Raw genomic sequence first — 25,078 nt, forward strand, 5'->3', positions numbered from 1 at the left:
TCTACTTTCACAGTAGCAAAAGGGAGATTCTGTTTCATTTTCATCAGTAAAATCGTACCTCAGAGTAACAGTGGACACTTTGATCCAAATCCATCCACACATCTACGAAACACCATGCACATCGACAAGCAGAGCAAATAAAATCTGCCATGGCCCATGCTTCTCAAAAACTAGAAAACAGAAATACTGCTGACTCCACTTTTCACGTAAGTAAGTAAACACCCACTGAAACCAGTGGTGAAAGATCCAATGCCTACGCCAGAGGAAAGCGTGATGGAATCCAAGCAGCGGAAGAAACCAGCTGACACCCAGAGATAGAGAGGGACCCGCCCCAAGCGGGAAATGCAGAAAACAGGTCTGACACGTGCAGAATTGGAATTCTGGACTGGAGCTTTGAAAGGAAGGGGACCTGAAAGTGTGCAGGGCCAGAGATGCTCTTCTGGGAGAAAGGGAGGTGACGGGAGGAAAAGCATCTCTTGGAGGCTTGGCACCTCTATCAGAGGACAAGGGAAGGGAGAAAGCAGTGGGCAATTGCGGTTTCAGGCAAATAAAAGTCATTCAAGTGGAATGGCAGACTATTTCAGTAGGATGGATTATCAAGTACATTCTAAGCAAATGAATAGAGAAGATATTCCTGATGAACCAAGGGCATATAAATGCCTTCTGGAATCACAAATTAGAATATGAAGTTGTGTTATACATATAGCATGCCTAATGTTGTGATTTTGAAGAGTCATCCTGCTTTATTTTCTCTTCTTTATTCACAACTTTAGGGATATGAGACATCCAACAGACATTCCTGAATAACTCGATATGAAATTGAAGTATTTATGCAGTAATTACTGTCATTTTAAGCTAAAGGGACAGCAGGAATATGGGAACCATTTATAATCCTCTAGGTTGCTTGTTTGATTATGAAAAGACAGACACTCGAAGGATAAGCAACATCTCAAAGATCGCAGGGCAAATGAGACTAATAGTTAAATCTTTGAACAAAATGGTCTGCCGCATTATGAAACAAATCACCATTTTCTGTAATGATGACCTCAGAATTCTGCTGATAAAGAGAGTAAAACAATTTGGACTGAAGTTCTTTCCCTCTTAAAAAAAAAGTCAGCGTCCAAATCCTGCCAAAGATGTTGACCCCAAATCAAAGAAAACCCAATGTACTTGGAGTATTTTTAAAAGGCATTTCTGCTCATTTCTACCCACCCCCACTACCTCTAAAAGCAAATTCATTTGAAAAATCATGAGAACAGAAAGCACTGGCAGGTTATACAAATTGCTCCTGGATACATACTGCCTAGAATTCTGCATTCTTTTAACAGATGTTTGACTTCTAGAAAGTTTTATTTTGCAAAATGCTTGGATTACAGCTCATTTTTATCTATGTATCACCTTTGAGCCAGCTGTTAGATCAGACTGGAACTTGGTGGTTTCGTCACCTGCCATTACTCAAATCGAAATGCGGTTGATCTTCTGCAGATTCGGTTGAGAGGATGATGGGGAAAGTCCTCTTTTTGACTCTTTCTTCCCCATCAACCACTTCATGAGTAGGAGAACAAGGCATCCATAGGAACCAGGCTGCCCAGCAGCCTATCGTGACGAGTCGTCAAATTCACCGCGGGTCAGAATAAACAGAGAAGGACCTGCTGCTCTCCCTCATGTCTGAGGCAGGAGACAATGGCTTTAACTGGTGGTGGGAATGAATTGATACAGACTGAAAAATGGCAAATCATTAACTAATGAGATTTGGAGACATTAAATGGGTTAAAGGTAAAATGCAAAAATCTCTTACCCCAAGTATTTAGCCAAAGAAGAAACCATAAAAAAGGAGATGATGATGATAATGGTAATAAAATGAATATCTAATATGTATTGGTTACTTGTTAGATATGGGAATTGATGGTAATTCTTTACATGCGTTATCTCATTTAATCATTACAATGATTTTTACAAGATAGATATTACTATTATTTTCCAAATTTACAGATAGGAAAGTTAAGGTTCAGGGAGGTAAGACGACTTGTCCAAAATTAGAGCTGAACCTCAACTGACACTGTAATAGTTCAGGTCCTTCAGTACTATATCTTATGGAAAAGAAAAAAATGCCGTAAGAAAAAGAACTAAAAATGAAAACACGTGGAGAAAGTACTGACAGCACGGGTGACTGAAGGAGTGTTAATATTCTTAATATGAAATCATCAAAATTAAAAATAACCTAAGGGCCAAGAAAAAATGAAATATAATAATCAGGCGAAAAAGAAGAAAAAATAGTTGTATTAGTTTCCTATTGCCTGGATAACAAGTTGCCACAAACTTAGTGGCTTAAAACAGCATCAATTTATTATCTTACATGCTAAGTTCAGAAATCCAAAGGGGGTCCACAGTGTTCCTTCCGGAGGCTCCATGCGACTCTGTCCCTCACCTTTACTGGTTCCTGGAGGCGCCCACATTCCTTGGCTCAGGGCCTTCCTCCACCTGCGAAGCCAGCAGCTGAGTATCTTCCCTTTTCTCTGACTTCTGCTTCCATCTCGCATTTTCTTTTTATAACTCTGACCCTCCTACCTCTCTTACAGGAGCTTTTGAATTACATAAGGCCACTGGGACAATCCAGAATAATCTCTTCACCCCAAAACCTTAACTGAATCACATCTGCGGTCTCCTACATATTCACAAGTTTAAGGGTGATTAGGACACAAGGATTAGAATGTGGACAATTTGGGGAGAGAGCATGATTTTGCCTCCCACAGCTGTAACTAAATATTTCATTAAAAATAAGGAGATGCCATTTTGCATCCATTACATTGACAAGAGTACAGAAAAGGGAACACTCATACGCTTTTGGTAGGCGCAGCAATTGGCAATTTTCTGAAAGGCAATATATGTGTATATATTACTACGTGTCAACATATATCGCTATATATCAAAGAACTTAAAGAATTATTTCCCTTGATTAGAAATTCAGTTCAATGGAGCTGGTCACAAGGAAATCACCATACTCATTAACCAAGAATGCTAACCTCAAAGATGACAACCTAAATTATTTCAGTGAATTACTGTATTGTCATCTACTAGCACTCAATGCTATTAGGTACTACTTAAAATGTAGGAAAAAATATATTATAGAAAAATATTTAAAGATATGGAAAATGACATTTTATATTAGAAAGGCTACAAATAGATAAGCATATAGTTCCTTTTTATAGAAAATATTAGTAAAAAACAGTTGGATATTTTCCATTTTTTCTACATTTTCCGGCTTTTTTCAATGAACATGTAATACTGTTATGATGATATCGATGTTATTTCTAAAACACTTTCTTCTGCTGATACCAAGCAGGGGCCACTCCAGTCTTGCCGGGCACTAAGAGGAGGGATGAGATCATCTCCTGGGGCCTGGACAGCCTAGGAGTTCTCTAATTTTCCTCACTATCAGTAAAATCTATGATAGTTCATGAAGATGGAACACTAGAAGCCAAGAAAACACAGTGGAAAGAGAAAAGGCCTTGAATCAACAACCTAAACTGGAAAGCCAGCTCGACTATTTATGGGCTGTGTGATCTTGGACAATTTATCTAACTTATCAGAGTCTTGGCTCATCATCTGCAAAGTGCTGCTGATGGTACCTAACTTCCAGGATGTCATGAAGAATAAATGACATCACTCAGAGGTTAGCAGTCACATACACTGGTACAACGGGGTCAGGCAGCTGGGAATCAGAGCCTGGGTTTTCCCTTAACTGATTATGCAAATAAGACCGGGATGCTTTTAGCCTTCATGCCCCTGCTTCCTCATATATAATGGAGTTAATAGCACCTAAAAATTAAATGCTATAAAGCACTTTAGAGCTTAGCGCAGTACCTGGCCTCCCATACGTGATGAACAAATGATATCTAGTATAACAGGTACTCAGTAAGCTGTAATGTTTTTGTTATTTCTAATGATTATAATATTATACAAGCATGTTCCGACAGTCATTAATTATTGTCTTGATGACAAAAATCAGGTTACTCATCTCTTTATCACTCCAATTTGGAATAGCCAAATGGCCAAACCTTCATATTGGCCAGATACATGCCTTGATAAATACGTCTTTCAAATTTTCTATACTCCTCTTTCTGTGTCACTGAGGATGTGAATGTTTGAGATAATGTTCCTACACTGATTACCCACGGTAATGAGGGTAAAACATTGTCAATGGAGATCTTTGCGGGAATTTCTTAGATATTTTTAAAACGACAGCGTCTACAATTTTCTTACCTAGAGCTCCTACTGTGTGAAATCCTTTTGCTGAATATTGGGATGAGAATTTTTTATTAAAAAAAATAATAATAAGACAAAACACCTGCCCACAGCCCTTGAAAAACATCCAATCTACTAAAGGAGAGAGAATCTGTACAAATATAAAATACTTAGGAACATATATGTTAAAAGACCAAACACTGAAGATTTAATAGTATGAACACAGTATATTAATGCTTGAGGAAAAATTGAATAAGAAAGCTGATGTACATAGAGTGGATTTAGGGACACTTTCAATGACCCTGGTTAAAGGATTTACTTAAAGATCTGGGCCAAAAGTCCCTCTGCGTCGCATTTGACCTCAATCTTTGAAACATGGGACCTTTAAGCATGTCAATGAAATCTCCTTACTAAATTTATCTGTGGCGTCTCGCACTGCTAACTACTTCCTTCTCTACTTCTATGAATTCTGTAACACCACTAATTAATCATGTTTAACTGCCACTTTGCTGGAGCCCTCTTCTCAATATCTGGCTCATCATTCTTTGCTTATTCCCTAAATGTTGGTGTTCCGCAAGGTTCCATACTTAACAATTAAGTCTTCTCAGTATACATGCTCTCTCAGGGAGAGCATCCTTCAGTCAACATCAATAATTATGACGCTAAACTTATATCACTAGCCTGGTTCTCTTCGTAAACTCTAGATCTTGTATTTCTGTCTACTGGACATTGCCACTAGAAATCCCAACACATCTAAGATCAACTTGTCCAAGAGAGAATGCATCGTTCGTCATTCTTTCACAAACTTCTCTTTCTATCTTAGGATCTTGGCTATTGACTTCATCTTACACACAATCGTATCAACCAGAATCTTAAGAGTCATGGTAGATCTCTCCTTCCTCCTCACCTCCATAACTAACAGCCAGCACTTCTTAAACACCATTATTATCATTCTTTTCCTCTCTAGAGTCACTGACAATGCTTTACTTCCCTTAAAATGCAATAGTTTTGAGGACCTACCTTCTCTATTCTCTCTCAAAATATCATCTTTCATCCTCATTCTCACACATTAGCAAGAGTAATCTTTGTAAAATCCAAACATGATCGAGTCATTCCCAATTAACCCCTATAGAGGATCTGTCAATGGTTCCCCTTCCTGCTCAGGATAAAAATCCAAGCTTCTTGCAATAATATGCAAGGCTCTTTATTACCTTATTATCTCACCAGTTCATCTATTCAATCATAGCTTACCAACACACTCCCACAAACGACTTACCCTTCAGAGCTACAAAATTTTTACTAAAATTCCGCAAAGTTATTTTGTTTCCTCAGTCTGGAATGCCTTTTCCAGCTTTTTCCTTCTGCCTAGTTCACCCCTGTCATCTACTTGGCTAGTTTTGAATGGTTTTTCGAGAGTCATTTCAGTTGCCACTTCCTCTGCGAAGCTTCTTATAACTGTCCCAGGTTGACTTAAAGTCCCTACTTTGAATGAAGAATAAAGACCACCTCTAAACCATGAACAATTTGCAAAGACCAGAGCAGCGCTGTCCAGTAGAATTTTCTGTGATGATGAAAACACTCTATATCTGCTCTATCTAATGACAGCCACTAACTACATGTGGTTATTGAGCACTTGAAATGTGACCGGTGTAACTCAAATCAGAATTTTAATTTAATTTAATTTATTTATGTTTAAATAGTCACTTGTCTTGGACAGCACTAGTCTAAAGGTTAATCAGGCACTTGTAGTCTACGTAGCCCCAGATACTTTGATAAAAGCTTCAGGCCACACATACTTAGATCAATGTTTTCTTACTATTCGGGACTCTCAGGGGAAGGACTTGCAGAGGAGCAAATAATACCTTTAAATCAGAAACCCTTACGCTCTGGAGAGAACTTCCATCGTGCAGACTTCTGCTGTTCTGATCTCAACTGTAGGCTCTTCCTGAGAGTGTGCATTCTTGGTCAAACTTCTAAGATGTTAGGTTGGAAAAGGTCTTTACTTAACACCTAGCCAAACTTTCTTATCTTACTGCCAAGAAGTTGTGCCTTAAATTCTTGTCCTCATGTCACTTTCAGTGGCTTGAAATTTTCTGAAATTCCATGCAAAAGTTGGGGAGTACTCAGAGACAGGTTGCCTGGGGATCTGAGGCTGCTAGAGAAGATTGTGCCTAGGCCATCTGCAGACTGGCAGACAAAAGTCACCCTTTCCCAGTTGCTGGAGACAGGAGACCACCCGCAGGACAATGTGCAAGCCGCTGCCTCGAGGGCATAAAATCATATTACCTTAGAAGTTCCCTCTAGCTCTAAAACTACCAATAGTCAGGCTTCATCCCTACCTCCATTTTAAACAGTGTTCTCTGCTATGCAAAGTGAACCTGCTTTCCAGATGTACTGCATATACCTGATCCAGCTGTAACTATACCTGTACTGAATGCAACAATGGTCCAATTTCTTCTAGTAAACCTAACTCACGCTGATTCCTACCTCTCAGATCAGACCTTTGTCTGTGTCCAGCGGCAAGCCCCTCCCTCCTAAGTTTCAGTTTGCTGTCCTGGTATCACCGCACAGCCCAAGAAATGAAAGTTCAAAGCTAAGATTTCTTCTGCCATTAAATTCAGATAAACCAAAATGAATTAATTAGAAACACTAGTTTTAATACTTTGCAGTAGATTTAGTACTCCTGGAAATGAGAAGCTAACAACAATATCGGCCGGTCAGGCCAAGGAGGACTGTCCCCAAGGATAGATGCCTGCCCACGGGCGCTGCCAAGGTGTCAGCGCACAACACCCCGATCCCTCAACCTCATCTCCCAAGACGTCTGTCTCGATCCTGACCCTCAACACATCTGGCTAGGATTCGTTTGCCCTGGGCTCTCTGACAACAGCGATCAGGAAAGGGAACAAGTTGTCCAATACTTCCATGGCAGGCATGGGTTTTTGCTTTTGGCAACTTTCTTATCAGATGGTTGAAAGATTTAAAGAGTTTTTAACCCAAGTGCACCTCTGTGACTTTCCCACTTTCTCGGAACCCCCTTCCCAATGCCTCTGGTTTCCATCCCCCAGCACTCCAACAACACTGCTCTTTCCAAGGTCATCAACAACCTCATTCTGAATCAATCTCAAGGCATTTCTGTTTTCATCCTCCTTCACCACGCCCTTGTTCTTAAAAGTCTCTCCATCTTCCCTTGCAAATTGTGAGCTCTATTCTTTTGACTTGTCACCTTTCTGCCAACCATTTCCTCTTCGCTCCTCCTCCCTTTTGCTGAAATTTTCATGCTGTGGTGGTTCCCCTACGTGTTAACCTTCTTCTTCTTTTCCTTTTGTGTGTGTATGCTCTCAGCAATCACTTCTGCTACGAGGCCACTTAGAGACGCCCGAGAGGAACGCCTATGCCCCACCATCCACAGCTCCGGGCACTGGGAGAACCCTCTCAGCTTTGGCCACCAGGGTACCAATCCTGGTCTGCCCACACTTAGGACAGTGCAAACCCTGACAAAGAGGAAGCGCCTTTTGTTTGGAGATCAGGGATCCTACCTCTAGAATGCTGCCTCTTCAAACCCCCAAATCAATGATTGGCTTCAAAATGAAGTTGAGAGCCTGGTTCACTTGAAATTCACTTCTTGTCCTTCAGTTCTTGCAGACTAAAATTGTTTCTGACCTTGGCTTGTTTCCTTCAAAGTCTCTTCAAACTGTCTGCCTCAGCTCCTTTTCCTTCTGCTCCTTAACATTAAATCTGGCACCTCCCTCTTGATTTGACAGTACTCACACTCTCCTCCCATAGAATTCATTACTTTTATTCAATCTTCCACCAGGGGCATAAAGGTTTCTGAAACAGACAGACCTTGTTCTCACTGTGAATGGAAAGATAGGCAACAGTCAAATAATCATAAATTCATGCAGAATTACAGATTGTGATCAGGGTCATGTGGGAGATTTACAGATGCTATATGACTGGACTGCAGTGAATGGGTTTGACAGGGCCTAAGAGATGAGCCTAAAGCCAAATCTAGTGGGGCCTTACAGACCATGCCGAGAATGTTGATCTTTATTCCAGAAAGAATAGGATATTGTTAAATTGGTTTAATCTTGGCGTGAACGGAATTGCTATGTATGCAGAAGGGACTGAGGGCTAGGAAAAATTAAATGATTTCTAACAACAGGAATCAAGATCTCCAACTTTAGCTCTCTTGTGGATTTTCAGAGCAATGTTCCCCATCTATACAGCAGAAAGAACTCCTTCCTTAAGATTCATACATAAATATTCAAACATAATTATGCGACAAACAAAAGAAAAAGCTCTACAAATATGTGATATTGCTGCTGCCTGAGCTGGCATTCAAATTACAGCCTTCGATAGGGAGAGTAACACAAGTCTGAAAACTTATATCTGTGTTCTCATAAAATGCAAACATAACAATAATAATCGCCTCTGTGATGCCACACCTGAAAAAGAAATGTGGGGAAACAGCCAAATTGGCTGGCAAGCAAAGTGCGGAGGGTGGTACAGTCAGTTCATCCATGGCCATGGCAGAGGGCCTCCTGGCTGCTCAGTCTCAGAGTCGCATGTTGCTTCAGGCTCCAGCAAGCTTAGTACAGTTACAGGCAGCAAACAGCAAAGTCAGAAGGATTAAGAGACTCTGCTGCCTGTGTGTGTGTTGGCCCTATAGCAGAGTCTAAAAGATGCCAACTGGCACTCAAGCTGAAACTCCCATCTTAAAGAGAAACAAGCTCTCCCATTCCACAGACCAGAATTTCTACTAGTTTAACCCCTCCTAGAAAACCATCCTTGGCTTTGCAAACATATGCAAAAGCACAGCACTCATTTTTCCCGCCCTTCCCAGTACACATCTGTAAATCCCTAACAGGCATAAATGCAAACCAGTTGCCAATCGTCCTTTTGGGGATCTGTGGGGCAACAAGCCAACTGTCTGTCTGTAGGTTATTCACACTGCAAAAGGAGACAAATTTCTTGCTGCAATTATCCTTAAATTTCTACAATTTACCCCAGGAATAAACTAATTGCTGCTGTAAAATACCCTTTCCCACACTGTCCAGCACACATCTATAAATTCCAAGAGAGATGGAGATGAGCTGGTTGCCAGTTGGCTTCTGGAAAGGAATGGCGATTGGCCAACTGGAAGTCAGTTTATTATTCACGGTGGAATATAACTTAGCTTCTTACTGAAATGCCACTGCATGCTTTAGTGCTTACCTTTAAGTACACAACTTGGACCACAATTTGTAATAAGCCCATGTTTACAACTAGCTGTGGACTGGTGATAGAGGAATAGGAAAAGGAAGACACTATCATACTTCAAATATTTACTGAATACCTATTACGTGCCAAGTGGTGTGTTACATGTTGACGATTGTACATGGGAGTTTTATATTATTAGAGGAATTTACAGAAGTGGGATAAAATACACTTTTTCCATCACCACCAACATGTGACCTTAAGAGGAGGTTTAGTTCCAAACATCCTCTAAACTGCTCTTCATTACATTTCCATTGTCAAGATTGGTGGTCTTACCAAGGTTTCATACAGTGTTTGCTGAGAGCACCTGCTGAAGTAGCTCATCCTCAAAATGTTTATGCTTTTGTGCCTTTGAAGAAATTACTGTTTCTGCCTGAAACCTCGTTCTCCTGCTTTCCTGATTGTGAAAAGCATGCAAATCTTTGAAGACCCAACCCAAGAGCGGGAGGCGAGGAGAGGCACAGTATCCCATTAAGGATACAGTGAGACAACTTCACAGGCAAAGGACCAATGTGAGCCCAGAGCTGCAAAGACCAGAAGCGGGCAGACCCTAGGGGCCTATACACTTCAATGTGTCTTTCAGATCTCGTAAGCTGTCTCTCATCCTCTGCTTCTCTCTGCTTCTTTTCTGGCTCTTCTTTCAGATGACAAGCTTCTGCTGACTGCAGAGTCCAACATAAATAGCAGCCTCGTGGCTACATCATCTTCACGGCCGAGTGCTCATCATCAGTGATGACACGCTCTGCGTTGCTTAAATACTTACAGGAGAATCTAATGTCCTCCTGTCCTGGTCTATAGTGGACTGGCTCTCCCTGGGTCAGTTGTCCCACCCCAGATGAATCAGCTGTGGATGGGAAACCAGGTTTTATTGCACTAGCCACCCAGGTCTATCTTTTTGGTAAAGCCATGGAGAAGTTCATAGAAGACTCTGTGAGCAACACAAAATAGTCTGTTATGTAACCTACCACACTCTTGTGGCCAATAAAGGATCTGTCTGTCTCCCCACACAAACTCCCATCCATTATGCTATGTATGTTACCTTTATATGTTAATTGTATATTTATTTGCCAAGGACTCTGCCAGCTATCGTGTGGCAGAGTCTTGGCAAATAAACAGACTTTCAATCAACGTTTGTTAAGTAAGTCTTTAAAAATATAAATTGGATTGTGCCGCTCTCTTGCTTAAATACTTCAGTGGCTTTTCATTGTATCGAAAATAAAATTCAAATTCCTCTTCATGACCTAAAAGAAACTGATTCTTCCTCCTTCTCCAAGTTTATCACGCGCCTCTCACTGCTTCGTTCGTGGTACTCAGCCACACAGGTTTTAGCTTTTATTTCCTCTAACACATCAAAATATTTCCAGGCTCATGACCTTGACAAATATTGTTCCCTTGGTCTCGAATGTTCTCTCTCGTTCTTCACACAGCTACCTCATTTGCATTCCCTCCCCGTTCAGGACGCAGCTTTAATTTTACCTCACTAAAGCAGACTTTCTTGACCAACTTCTCTGTCCAACAATATTCTCAATCACTCTACTCTGCTGGGTATGTTCATATTGCTTATCACAATTCTGGATCATTTGTTAATTATTTATTCATTTCTAGCCTATTACAGGTTAGACTGTGATCGCCACAAAGTCAGGAACATGACTCTCTTGTTCTCTCCCAGACGTACCAAGTCTGATACAGTGGGCGGCACTCAACAAACATGTGCCCATGGATGACTGTATCAGAAAATAATGATTCAAATTCTGGCTTGGTCACTGACAGTGATCTTGGGCAGACTGCTTCTCCTTTCTAAGCTTCAGGGTCCTCTTCTACAAAATCAGGTGATTTCAGGGCTGATATAATGACCACTTCTGTTCACCTGAGGACAGCTCAAGGCTCCTCCTCTGAGACACTTTCCCTAACCGATGTACCTCATTCTGAGTCCACTGAATGCCTATGCTGAAATATTACTTTGCAGTAGTTTTCTTAGTTATTGTAAGGCTCCTGCGTTACAACGCCTCTGCGTTGCTTAAATACTTAAATACTATTACTTTGCATTAAATACTAATACTTAAATACTTAAATACTATTACTTTGCAGTAGTTTTCTTAGTTATTGTAAGGCTCCTGATAGAGGAAGCAGTGGCTCCTGGAGAAGGAGAGAAGTCTAGGTCACATGGAAGTTTTGAGAATCCTGAAATATCTTTTAAGAAGGAAGAAATTCCTAACTATGTTTACAGAAAGTATGATACAATATTACTGCTTATAGAGGACACATTCATGTTTTAAACATAGGAGCACACGATGTGATTTAGCTATGCTATGTGCAGAAAACTGTCAACACTTCTACAAACATATTCTTCAGGTGTTTACGGAGTGTCAATTATGTGCATTAAAGACCATCATCCACCTACTATCTCATTCAGTGAGACAAAACCTGCATGGCAGAATGCTATTTCAGGAATCAAGTGAACCATGCCCCCAGTATTCACTCACACCTTTGTGCGTCTCCACCCACATCAAGGCTAAGCTTGGCCTCGTGACCAGCTTTGACAACAGGACATTCGCAAGAGCAATGCAGCAGAGGCTTGATGCATGCCTGCACACTGGGTCCTGACCTCTTGAACGGATCGGATCCTCCACAGAACCCAGCCTCCACACTGCAAGGAAACCCCAGTGGCCACAGAGACAGGCCCACGTGAATGAGGATCTAGAACCCTGGCTCCATCTGAGCTCCCAGATAGCAGCCAGCCCCAGCTGTCAAGCACATGAATGAGGACATTCTGAACCTTCTCAACAGCCCACAGTGACACTCCATGAAACAGAACTGCCCGGTCAAGTCATAGAATCCTGAGAAAAAAAAATAATGTATTGAATACATTGTTGTCTGAAGCCACTAAATTCGGGGATGGTTACTCAGCAACAGATAAACAGAAATGCCCTGAAAAGTAAATATTATCTCATTTTCACTGCAGCTCAGAAATCGCAAATGATCAGACTCACATCATGGTTGGAATTCTGACTTGTACTTACTAATTTCCTTGGAAAATAACAAGTTAACCTTCAAAATATGTCTACAGCTCCAACTGAAGAGAAGACCCTGTCTGTGACACATGACCCTGTTACCTCCACCCCAAAGCCATAGATGACTGAAAGCAGTTGGCAACTGACTCAAAAACAGCCAAATCGTCAGCTCACCTGCAATCTACACCAAGGCTTGGGATGGCACAAAAAAGTCAAACTAAACTCATCAGATTCCCTTTCCCAAGAATAGAAACTGGAAATTCTGAATGACTAAGGTGGCTGAGCAGAAGAAACTGAAGCCAACATGATACAAGCTAAGACAGGGGTGAGACAGATCATAACACACCAAAGCTATAAGAAAGCATAAAATATAATAATATGAATAAGCAGAAGATACAAGGTAGAAAAACTAACAAAGCGTTCCAGTAAATAAGGTATTGAGTGATACTCAGAAGCAGAAGGGGCAGGGGCGCAGCACAAAGAAACAGAAAGGGGAAGCAGCGCTGTGTGTTGGAGACTCCACACGGCCCCCTCTGCGCCTGCTTCCCTGATGGTTTTCCAGTCGTGAATTTAAAAGGCTATGGTCTTTAATAAACTGATCTTTTCTTAAAGTAATTTGAGTCATTTTCTATTCCCTGCAGTCACACTAAAACAAATTTCAAACAGGAAATAATTCCCACTATGGAAAATTCACCTAAGAATGATCATGATTTTTCTAGTTCCTTTTAACCAGTGTTTAATTTCCAATAAGCAGGCTCCCAGGATTATTAAGTGGAGGCAATTAAGAGGGAAAAGCCTGGGAAAATTTCCCATGACAATTTTCTACCCAGAATGACTTTATGCTGGACCAAAAAACCTCAGTTATCCTCTCATTATTAGACTGTCAAAATGCTGGGTTTAGAGTTTAAAGTCCCAGTACCTTCTTCAGACACTTGCATCCAATAACTTCCCATCTGACCCAATTTTCCTGTGCAGAGTGCGTGAGTGGATGATAACTCATCACAGAAAATCTGTATCCCCCATGAGCAGCTATACCAAGCCATACAAGTCTAGAAAAGAAACTAATAAACTAGTCATGGGGGGAAGGAAGAGATCAGTGCCACAAGACAGATTAATCCCACAACGAAACTTTTATTTCAAACCTGACTTTGATCAGAAGATATGAATCCTTAGAATAATTTACTTTGATTTATCTTTGTCAGATTTATGAAGTTCTCCCCTTGAAAAATTGTGTACATTGCTGAAAGATTGTAAAATTTAATAGCAAACAGATTACGCACTTAGGGATAGACTAAGCACAATTAGCACTCACATTCCTCCCACTCCTATAAATAACTGGTTTCCTTTCCCTGTCTGCAAATTTCATTAGAACGGTGGGGAAAATGGGGGAGAAGAAGGAAAAAGGAGACGCCGTCTGACTCTTTCTTTTCAAAGTATAGATCCAATCACGCAATCAGGGGCTTTGTACTGCCTGGAAGGGGCATGGGGGCGTGAGGGGAGGCAGAGTTAAAACAACGCCCCCCACCCCCATCACACATCCCTAGCTTTGGAAGAATTTTTTCAGCATATGAATTTAGAATTCGCCTGCTATATATACTGGCTATTCCAGCAGGCCACCTGCTTCATGGGCTCTTCCCGTGGTGAGCCTCAGTGATCTAAGAACAAAGGTTTTGTCCCTCCCATAATTTTAAGGTACATATACATTGCAGATGCTACCTAATTTAGCAGTTACTGTTAATCAAGTCTGTGAAAAAAAAAAGTGATTCTAACTTCTGATTTATTAGAAGCCAAAAACAAGTGTTAGTGAAAGGATACTTGGAAAGAATGAAAGTCTGGAAGCATGAAATATACAAATTCCTTCAGTGTCCCTTGAGTCCCCTCTCCCACCCCACAATCCTCTCTGAGGAAAGGTTTATGCCTAAACATATTTGGTAGCCCTTGGGTTCATGTTCAGTGCTTCGATGGGTCCTGTTTTTGTAAACTGTGGTAGAGAATTTGGTCCAATTTTTTTTGTATCATGTGATGGTAAAAAACATTCTTTCATCATTATTTAGATATTTCAAAGCACTCTTAGGTAAAGGTTATTGATCTAAAATTGTGTGTGAACCTGAGCTTACTCTGAAAATTCTAAAAGTTAATAGGGGCACCCAAAGAACCAACCTACTCCTTAATAAAATCTGTAGAGATCAATTTCACGGAGTGGGACTTTTTTTTTCTTCTTCTTCTCCTTCTTTTCTCCTTCTCCTTCCTTCTCCTCCTCCTCCTCCTCCTCCTCCTCCTCTTCCTTCTCCTCCTCCTCCTCTTCTTCTTCTTCTTTTTTTTTTATCAGCAAATGAGACACAGAACATGAAGAAGAGCTGAGATAAAGAGCAAGAATTGCCTGATGCTTTCGTGTCTTAATCAGAGCTATTCTGGTTACAAAGAACTCATTTAAAGAAGCTCAAGTGAAAAAGAGTTCATTAGAAACACAGATCTGGTAAGGGGTTAATATCTAAAAATCTATAAACATTCCAACTTGACAACAATATAACAAACACCCTGATTTTAAAATGGGCAAAGGAGGAAGCAGTTGAGATGTTGCTCCCTGGTATACGTCATCAGTTTGACTCGAATTCTTACAAAAATTCAAAAAAAATAATAAAAATTAAAAAAAAATAAATGGACAAAGGACTTGAATAGATATTTCTCCAAAGAAGATATAAGAATGGCCAATGAGCATATGAAAGGTGCTCAACACTGTGAATCATTAGGGAGATGCAAATCAAAACCCCAAGAGATACCAATTTGCACTCACAGGATAGCTGCTATAACAAAAAAGGATTAAAAGGAAAAAAAAAAATAACTAGCGTTAGCAAGGATGTGATGAAATCAGAACTCTTAGCTATTGTTGGTAAGATTATAAAACGGTGTAGCCATTGTGGAAAACAGTATGGTGGCTCCTCAACAAATTAAAACTAGAATTACCATATGATCCAGCAATTCCACTTCACTTCTGGATATATTTCCAAAAGAACTGAAAGTAAGATCTCAAAGAGATAGAGATCTTTACACCCATATTCATACTAACACTACTCACAGTGGTCAAAAGGTAGAAGCAACCCTAGTATCCACTGTCAGATGAATGGATAAAGAAAATGTGGTATATATATACAATGGAATATTATTCAGCCTTTTAAAAGAAAATCCTGTCACACACTACAATATCAATGAAACTTGAGGATATTATACTAAGTGGAAAAAGCCAATCACAAAAAAGACAAATACTGTATGATTCCAATATACAAGGTACCTAGAGTAGTCAAATTCACAGAGCCAGAATGCAGAAGGGCAGTCGCCAAGAGCTAGCGGAAGGAGAGGATGGGGCGTTATCGTTCAATGGAGACATAGTGCAAGTTTTGCAAGATGAAGAGAGTTTTGGAGATGGATGGTGGTGGTGGTAGTACACTGAGAAGGCCCTTAATACTAAACGGTGGGCTTAAAAATGATTGAGATGGTAACTTTTATGTGTATTTCACCATAACCGAAACTTTAACTTTTAAAAGAGGTCGTTACTGTAATGCTAATGGGAGGATTTTATATGACCCAGTTTCTAAGAAGTAGAGCCAGACAACTCATAAGACCCCTCCTATCCCTGCCCTCCTCCCCCAATTCTTCCTCCTCCTCCTCCTCCTCTTTCTCCTTCCTTTCCCTCCCTCAGTCTCTCACTGGTCTTGTCTTGGATTTACTGTTTCTAATCTGTGGCAGACAGACTCTAAGCTGGCCCCACTAATCCCCGTCTTCTAGAACTAAAACTCTTAGGTAAGCCCTTTCTGTTGAGTGGGCAGAACCCACGACTTGCTTCTAACCAAGAGAATGCTGCAAAGGTGTTGGTATCCCACTTCGTGGTTACTTCACATTAGACTGTAGCTTCTGTCTTGCCAGCTGACTCCCCTTTGCAGGCCTGCACGAAGCAAGCAGTCGTGTTGTAAGCTGCCCTATGGAGAGACCCACATGGCAAAGAACTGAGGCCCAGAGGCAACAGTAAACTAGGAGATGAATCCTGCCGACAACTATGTAAAAACAAACTTGGGAGCAGACCCGACGTTTCCCAGAGGCGTCTTCAGATAAGACCTCGCTGCCCGCTGACACCCTGAATACAGCCTTGTGAGAGGCCCCGAGTCAAAAACCCAGGTGAGCCATTCCCAGATTTCTGACCCTTAGAAAATGTACATCGTTTTAAATTGCTAGTTTTGTGTTAATCTGCTACAAGGCGATATATACCGAATACATGCCAGTTCTCCTCTACAGACAGCCTCCTCTACAGGATTTTAGCTTTTATGTGTACCTGTAATGTGCTTTTGCGCCTGGCTGCAACACTGACTCTGGCTCCAGTATTGTTCCTTGTCATTTCCTAGTTCTTAGGGGCATCCGACTAGACCAGCTGGGATCAAAGCATTCAAATGGGCACCTGCTGCTGACAGGTCTGCATTCCCAGCAGTCAGCAGGACTGTCGTTGAAGACAGACTTCTTTAAACAGGGAGTGTGGCCAAGAGTCTATGACCAGTGTCCTGAGCACATCATACCTGTCCTCTCCCTATCTTCTCTTCCTTTCTTTAAAAATTAAGTCGCCACAAGACTTCAGAATTCTTCTATACGGTTGGAAGAAACAGTATAAATAATATTATTCACATTAAGCTTTGCAATTAAAATAAATAAAACAACATAAACTATACATGTAAACGATATCCACATTTTGCAACCTTGCCACTAAAACCCAGAATTTCTGACATTTATACATTACAGTGGACAAGTGCCCAAAATTAAATTAGCACCCAAAGTAAGTTTAAAAAAAAAAAAAACAATTACAAAATGGTTAAATATTCCCAGTATAGTCAGTTCAGCTTCAATTAGAACTGTTTGTAACATTTACCCAAAACCTTATTTTCCTAGGCATACATACTAAAAAGTCATTCACCACCCTCCCTTCCTCCCCTCCCCAGTATCACTATTTTTTCTTTTCTATGTATTTTGGCTAGCTGCCTAAAATACTTTTTTTGAAACAAGGCTATATTTATAAAATAAAGGGAGAAAACTTTTTCTCTTCCTCTAAAGGCCTGCTTGTTTTACAATCAACAAAAAGATGAAGGACTCATTTTGGCAATGTAACCAGTGGGGAAGCAGAATAAAAGTCTTTAGGACCTTGGCTTGTTTAAATGCTTTTAAGCTACTTCCGAGTAGAACCAGGGGGGCACACATTAGCATACGGGTGTGTTTGGCTGAAACCAGAAGGTAAATTGTTAAATTCTTTGGTGTTTCCAAGCACAGAGCAGACTTCCACCTCTTCTCCAAAAAAGTTGCATAATTAATAAAATTCATATCGTTGAACCAATTCTGTGCTCTTTTTGCTTGCAAAAGTCAAAGTTTATTTTCCTATTCTCCCTTTGAAGAAAGACACTTGTGATAGATGGTGGATGACAGTCCAGGAATTTGACCAAAATGACAGAACACGCCCTATAAGCAGCTGTGGGTTGGCTACGGTTCTGTCTTTTGTGCACATCTAGTGCAACACAGCCAACGGAAAAAAAGAGTCACATCTGAGTGTGCCCTTAATCCAAAGGGCATTTGCATTGGGTGTCAAATATATACAAACACGGTTGCTAGAGGTCACAGATACGGGTAAACAGGTGGGATGGATCTGACAATCTACAGCTTAAAACTTCTCTATGAATACATTATGTCTGATTTCAACTACTTACAGATTGTGGTACATCAAGGCAGGCCCCAGACAGAAGCCATATGAGGGTGGGGCCAGTTAGTGCATGGCATTCAGGTCAAAATCCATATCAGGAGGTATGCAGCAGTCACCACTGTCCCTGCCTCCTGTATTCCCATGGCTTGGCCTGCCTTATTGCCCTGGTCACACCAGCATCCTCGCTTGGTCCAAATAAGGTACTACAAGGGGCAGTCTCTTACAAGTGATGGCAGAGTTAGGAAGAAAGACAGCTGTGTTTGCTTTTTCCTTCCCAAAATGAGTAGTCGCTTCCAGTCTGAGAAGAGAGGGAATGTCAAATTTGAAGGTTGCCACCTACAATGCCATTACTGGCAATTGACAGTGATATGTAAATATAGTATAGCGATATGATACACTCATTCTCCTGATCTTGAGCTTCTCACAGATATATGTCTATATGTCTATAATGCTCAGCTAGGTCCCAGGTTTTTGTTTTTTACCCCTGAAAAACTGATATAACATAAAAAGGGTGTTTGAATCGCTGGCTCTGTTTGAAAAAATATGATATACCATTTTGCTATATTGCTAAAACAGTGACTTTAGCACCAGGTCAGTATTATTTTGGGTGCTTCTGTAACTACACACAAATGTCATTTAATATAGTTTATTTCTCTAATTCAAGCTGGTTTTGCCCAGATAATGGCATTGCTTTTTTCCCACCCTTATCCTCTATATGCCTGTTCCTTTAATCACTAAGCCTCATGACATAAGATTAACGGAGCCTCAGGTCTATAATCATGAGAATAATAGGTTTCAGCTAGACTAAGACTAACATCTTGGCTTTAGATGTGTTTCAGCCCCAGGCCCATCGAGACAGAAGGACCACCACCCAGGACCAGACCGGATGGTGTCATGGCTGATTCCAGAACTGGACACGATGATTAGTTACCTCATCCCCTCCAATCGTCCAATCAGTAGCGCCCACGACCCCAACTCCTTTAGTTTCCAAGACTACTGATTTTTCTCTATATAATCTGCACTCCCAAAATACCCGGGGATCCAGGCCTTTGAGTGATAGCTTGCCTGTGTCTCCAGAACTTACTAACTTTCTAATAAATCTTACTTTTTTGCTGCAAAACCTACACATATTTCTTCTTTGGCTTAGGTGCGTGCAGTCAGATCCTTTTGTCCCAATAACTCTTCATTTAAAATGCAGATTACGTGGCCCCATCTCGGACTTCTGAATCAGAAGTCCAGAAATCTGTATTTAATAGACTGCCCACAGGTGATTCTAATGTAGTCAATTCATGGACTCATGTTATAGAATCAGCATTTAGAACCACTCCCAAAACATTGGAGTATTACAGAAATATAATATTCCGGGCTTCTGAAAGTCTGTGGCTTGGGAGAGGCCCCCTTTTAATTATGTTCTGATTCTACTAAGTCAGAGAAAGGGAATATATAGAGAGAGCCCCTGGAAAATACTGTTAACATCTCTCTTCCCTCCCTATTTCCATTTCTCTTCCATTTTGCATTCCCTTTCTTCCACTTTTGTCCCTCTCCTACTCCTTTTCTCACAATCTTTTTTTAAATTTTATTTTAATTATCTCTAATCTATTTCTCATGCTTTAGCCATGGGACCACGTGGGCTTTTCTAATACAGTTACCCGGTCAAAGAGTCAGCTGATTGCTGCCTACATTCTTACCATAAGAACATGCATTCTCAGGAGCACAGAGACCCTTGACCCTGAAATGATCCCAGCAGAATTTCCCAACAGCAAAGATGCCCAGAACAAAAATTCAGTCTAAAAAAACGTCCAGCTTTCATCAAAAGCAGCATTCCAGAGGAGGTAACCATTGGGTGGTAACCCAACATCTGTAGACAAGTGGACTATAAGGGGCAACTCTGACTACGATCATACTAGTAAACTTAGCCAGCCATGCTCAGGAGGATAAGAAGGAAGAAAGAAAACACAGCATCACCCCGGGCTCTGTTTCAGGTGCTGTGCCACGGATGTGCACAGGTATCATCATACATGATCTTCATGAAGAATCTGTGAGGGTGTTTTTGCCCTGTTTTACAGATGAGTAAATTGGAGCTCAAGGAAATTAAGTATAATTCTTCCAGGGTCACCCGCTTACTAAGTGGAGCCAACTGACTCCAAACTCAGAGCTTCTTTTATTACATGGCACTGCCCCTTCCACATCTCGAAGGTGATCACCATCAAGTATGAAAGAGAGGTGGGGGAATTGTCTCGTTCAAATGCACTCCCCAGTGAAGATTTTTTGAATTCTTCTCATATCACAAAATCATAGAGCTTGAAGAGATGTTAGAGGTCATTTAGTTAATATTCTCATATTTCACATGAAGAAACAAAAACCAAAAGGAAAAGCCGCCCCAAAACCCAAAGAACGAAAACCAAGAACAAAAACCAAGGCCTCCAAAGGGGAACTCCGGAATTTTCCGCCGGTGCAAGGGTTTCCAAAAAAGTATCATATTCGTTTTTTAAATATATCAAAAATTACTATGTGGCCATTTAATTTTTACCCCAAGCTGTTATCCTAGGCCCAGCAGGAAACTAGCTTAGAACCTCCTGAAACATACACTCCTGAATTCCTTGAGGTTAAACCTTGTGATTCTATCTCCAGGTATCTGTTCCAATTGGAACAACCTAGAATTGCTACAAATTCTGTTACTCCCTTCAAGGATCCTGCCACACAGCTGCTCCCCACAAAAGCTTGGCCTCCAAAATTATCAAGAAATTACTCATAGGAACCTCTAACTTTAGGAAAATTCCATGCTCACTTTATGTGAATGTTTCTGAGGTCAATAAAATGGGAAGCCTACAGAGTGATACCTGCACCCTATGTCTCTCAAACCCCAAGGCAAAACAGGAAGGAGGGACGGAGAGAGAGAGGGAATGTATATAAGTGTGTATACATATATATGTAAATTAATGTTTCCTCTTTTTATATCAGGTAACTCCTAAAGTTAATCTTTTCTTACCCTCATTCCTATATCACATCAGCAGGTGGATCATCTCTAAATTCATGATGCAATGACACCCAGACAGCTGAAGAGGTTTGTGTAGCTGTGAATATGTGAGATGTTCAGATCCATGGAATTTAGGCATAAGCTCCTGCATAACAACAGTAGCCTTTACATCTGGCTTTTGGCCCAATATGTGCATTTATCCTTCCTACCTATCCTTCCAGGTAATGACTTCCTTGCTACATACATTCCTTAGTGTGTGGTGGGCTCTATGGAGTCCATATTGTAACTACATACCCATTACCTAGGACAGTGTCTGGAATACAGGAGGTAGTTAAATACTTTCTGAATGAATGAATGAATGAATGAATGAATGATATGGCATGACGTGATAAGGCATCACATAGCAAAATCACTCAACTACTCTCACACAACTGGGGTCTCAAAATCCAAGACTCAGTTTTTCCAATTCAGTCCATATTCAGTGAGTAAAAATAAAGTTAGTAAACATTAGCAAAATTAATGAGTAAAAATAGGTTAACACCACTGCTCATTGCTAACTAGTGCCAGAACAAAGCAAACTTAATAAAGATCTTATAGAAAATTAATCAGACATCTCTGAAGACAGAAATCAGAAGACAGAAATCAGGCAGTACATAATAAATAAATTAGAAACAAAGAGGAAATTTCCAGCATGTAGTGGAAATTTATCAAGCTGATTGTAGGAAAGAGGAATATTACTTGTTTTAACAGTACTTGTTGTAAGCGTGTTGAAAAAAATGTGTATTCCATGTGACTATAGTTACATTTTTTTTTCTCTCTACATTTGTATTTCAAATTTTCTATAATAACCATTTACCTGGGATGGAAAAAGAGTAAAATGTGTTTTGCAAAAAAGGGGGAGGAGAGAGTAAAGGAGGAAAAACACCTCATAAAATGAGAAAAGACAGGCTATTTCTCCATGGTTCTAAAACCACTGATTGAAAATGGATAAAAGTCAAATCAACCAGTTGTTTTGTCTCCATGACACTAAACACTACTGGTTTTACTTTTTCAAAGAATATCTTGAACTGATTAGTTATTTTGGCATCATGGAGACACACCGCCATGTGAACAAGGAAAACAACATATGAGCAACTGGGGAGGGCCGTCGGCCATGTGGAGTGATGTTGAATGATTTAAGGAGACCAGGACACAGAGCTCAATGGTGTATCCTTATCTTGAGACATTAACATCTTTTAAAATTTCCTCCAGAAAATCAATATGTTCTAGTCAACACAAAATATCTGAAACTTAGGAATCTGAATCCCTGGGTTCTATTACCCACCCTTTCAACAAGCAGACCTGTGAACTAAAACAGGTAGTTCAAACGCTCTTCTCCTTCTGCAAAGACTGGGATAACAATTTCTATCCTACTCACTCTTAAGTATTATTATAGGTAGGGAAATGTTTAGAAAATTACATTTTCTGAACTAGTGAAAAGTGGTATTATCAAGGTTTCCAAATAGAATGTCCCTTCAGGAGAAGATAAAGCAGTAAAGAGTGAAAACAGTACATCAAGAATCAAGAAAACCTGAGCATTAGTGATACCATGGCCTGGCTGGTGCCAAAGTCTAAGCCAACGCCCAAGAACCACGTGGGCCTCGCAACTGGATTCTCTGCCAACAGCACAGATATGCGGGTGTTAATTTCATGTCAGATAACCACCCTCGACACTGCCAATTACTCTCCATTACAAATTCAGTTTAAAGGGTTTATTTACATCATATATGGGTAGGGTAACATAAAATAATTATCTAGTTAGGACATAATCATGTGCAATCAATTAAATACTATAAAGGGTTGTTTTAAATCTTTATAAGATGATAATGTGAGCGCCTTCATAACTATGTTGACATTTGTTTCACACAGAAATGACAGTTGAATCCTGTACAATTCCTTTATGGTGTGCTTTACACATTAAATATGGACTACTGCAGCAAACACAAACAAAGCTATAACCCTACACGACTGACGACTTATTGTCAGTTTCTGAAATGTGCACTTTGCACTTACACGTTTTGTATTCATTACATGTAGTATGTCTTTAATTTAGCAGGTATGAAACTTTTTGTCACTTAGTGACATTTAAAATCTCTCCATAAAATAAAAGGGTTATAACAGCCAGTCTGTACCAGACGTGAGAATTTTCACAAAGGTCTTTCCCTTGAGGATGATGGTAACGAGGCAGACAGCACTTCAGTGAGCTGCGTTCAGTGAATCTCAGGCCCTGTTCTCCCTGCTGCACCTAACCCAACAGTATCTCTTCTCAAGCTCGTCCCAGAACCCGTGGATAGGAGAAGTCGGTGCCTCTCAACACTGTCTTAGGACAGTCTGCACAAACGTGTTCATGCTTCAGGCTCCACCATGACCCAACAGAAACGGATGCCCACGAGTAACCAGCTGCGGCAGAAAGCACCCCTGCTCTCTGCAGGATTCCGTAAAATGCTGATGGAGCAGGAAACGGCTATAAAAGTTCCCCTGAAATCCTCTAGAGATGTCCTGTAACATTTTCCATGGAAATGTCATAAAATATTCCACGCAATTAGCTTCACTTAAAGAAACATTTGTCAACTAGCTTTACCTTCTTAAAGGTGACTTTTTTTTTCATTAAATATATGTCATTTATGAAAATATGTTTGCTGTTGAACAAAATACATAGGTAGTACTATCATTATGGGATTCCAACTGACAGAAAGTTAATAATGGCAAGATTTAATTTAGCTAAAGATGAAGTAAAATGGATACATGAGGAGCAGAGATGGGGATGGAGTATAGAATGTGCATGAAAATTTTTTTAAGATTTTTTTTGGGGGGTGGGGAATCAAAGTCCTACATTTTTATAGGTCCATTTTCCAGTTTCAGAAAATATGAACTTTCCTAAGAATAGAAAGACTCACTGTTACCCATGTAACCCCAGAGAATTCATAGGAATTGAAATTAACTCCCAGGCTCCTAATCTGATGCCAAGAAAATATGCTGCAAACCAACCTGTATTTTCCAAAGCAGGGGGTAACATTACCATGTAGCTGCCACATGCTGAGGATGGAAAACAGGTGTGTGGGTGAGGCTTCCTGCTACGGTAACTCATGCCCAAGCCCCAGGTGGCTTATCTACACCCTGCTCCAGACATAGGTCACTCCCACCTTGGTGCATAGTGATTTTCCACTGGGAACCCAGGGCTTCATCGTGACTGAGTGAAGGATTACCACATGACACTTTCCCTCCCCAAAGCCATGACACCTCTTCGTTCCTTCCACTTCTTCTGAAAGTCTCTGCCATCTGCAGACCCTCGGGACCCTGCCCAGGTCTGCCCAACTGCCACCTAAAACTGAATACTCCCCTGTCTGGGTTTACTGGATTTTTAAAATCATGTTTCTGCTCAAATTCCTTCATTTCACTTGTTTCTCTAAATTCGTCTTTCTGTTCTTTGGTTGGACCCCAAAGAATAAGGGGTGAAAGTACCAAGAAGTTCCATCTAGCTCTGAAAGCTTCATAAAGTTTGGAGAGACTAGACCAATGCTGGGGAGAGAACTGGACCACAGATGGAGGCCAAGGATGGCAGACTTGGAGTCAATGCATGTGGCCATTGGAGATGGAGTCATTGTTGAGACAGGTGCAGACAAGCTAAAAATATAGACACATAATTGAGATCAGCTGTCAGAAGACATGGGCAAAAGACACAAATCAAAATCTAGTTTGTGAAGCTAAAGGAGATTTGAGAATGTGACCAACCAGGAGATATCTACCTGAGACAAGTAAAGGCCACATCGAGGAGATATAGAGAAAGGTAAAATTTATTAAGAGAATGACCTCAAAAGTTAT

Source organism: Pteropus vampyrus, unplaced genomic scaffold, assembly GCF_000151845.1.
Source record: "Pteropus vampyrus isolate Shadow unplaced genomic scaffold, Pvam_2.0 Scaffold169, whole genome shotgun sequence".
Taxonomy (NCBI): domain Eukaryota; kingdom Metazoa; phylum Chordata; class Mammalia; order Chiroptera; family Pteropodidae; genus Pteropus; species Pteropus vampyrus.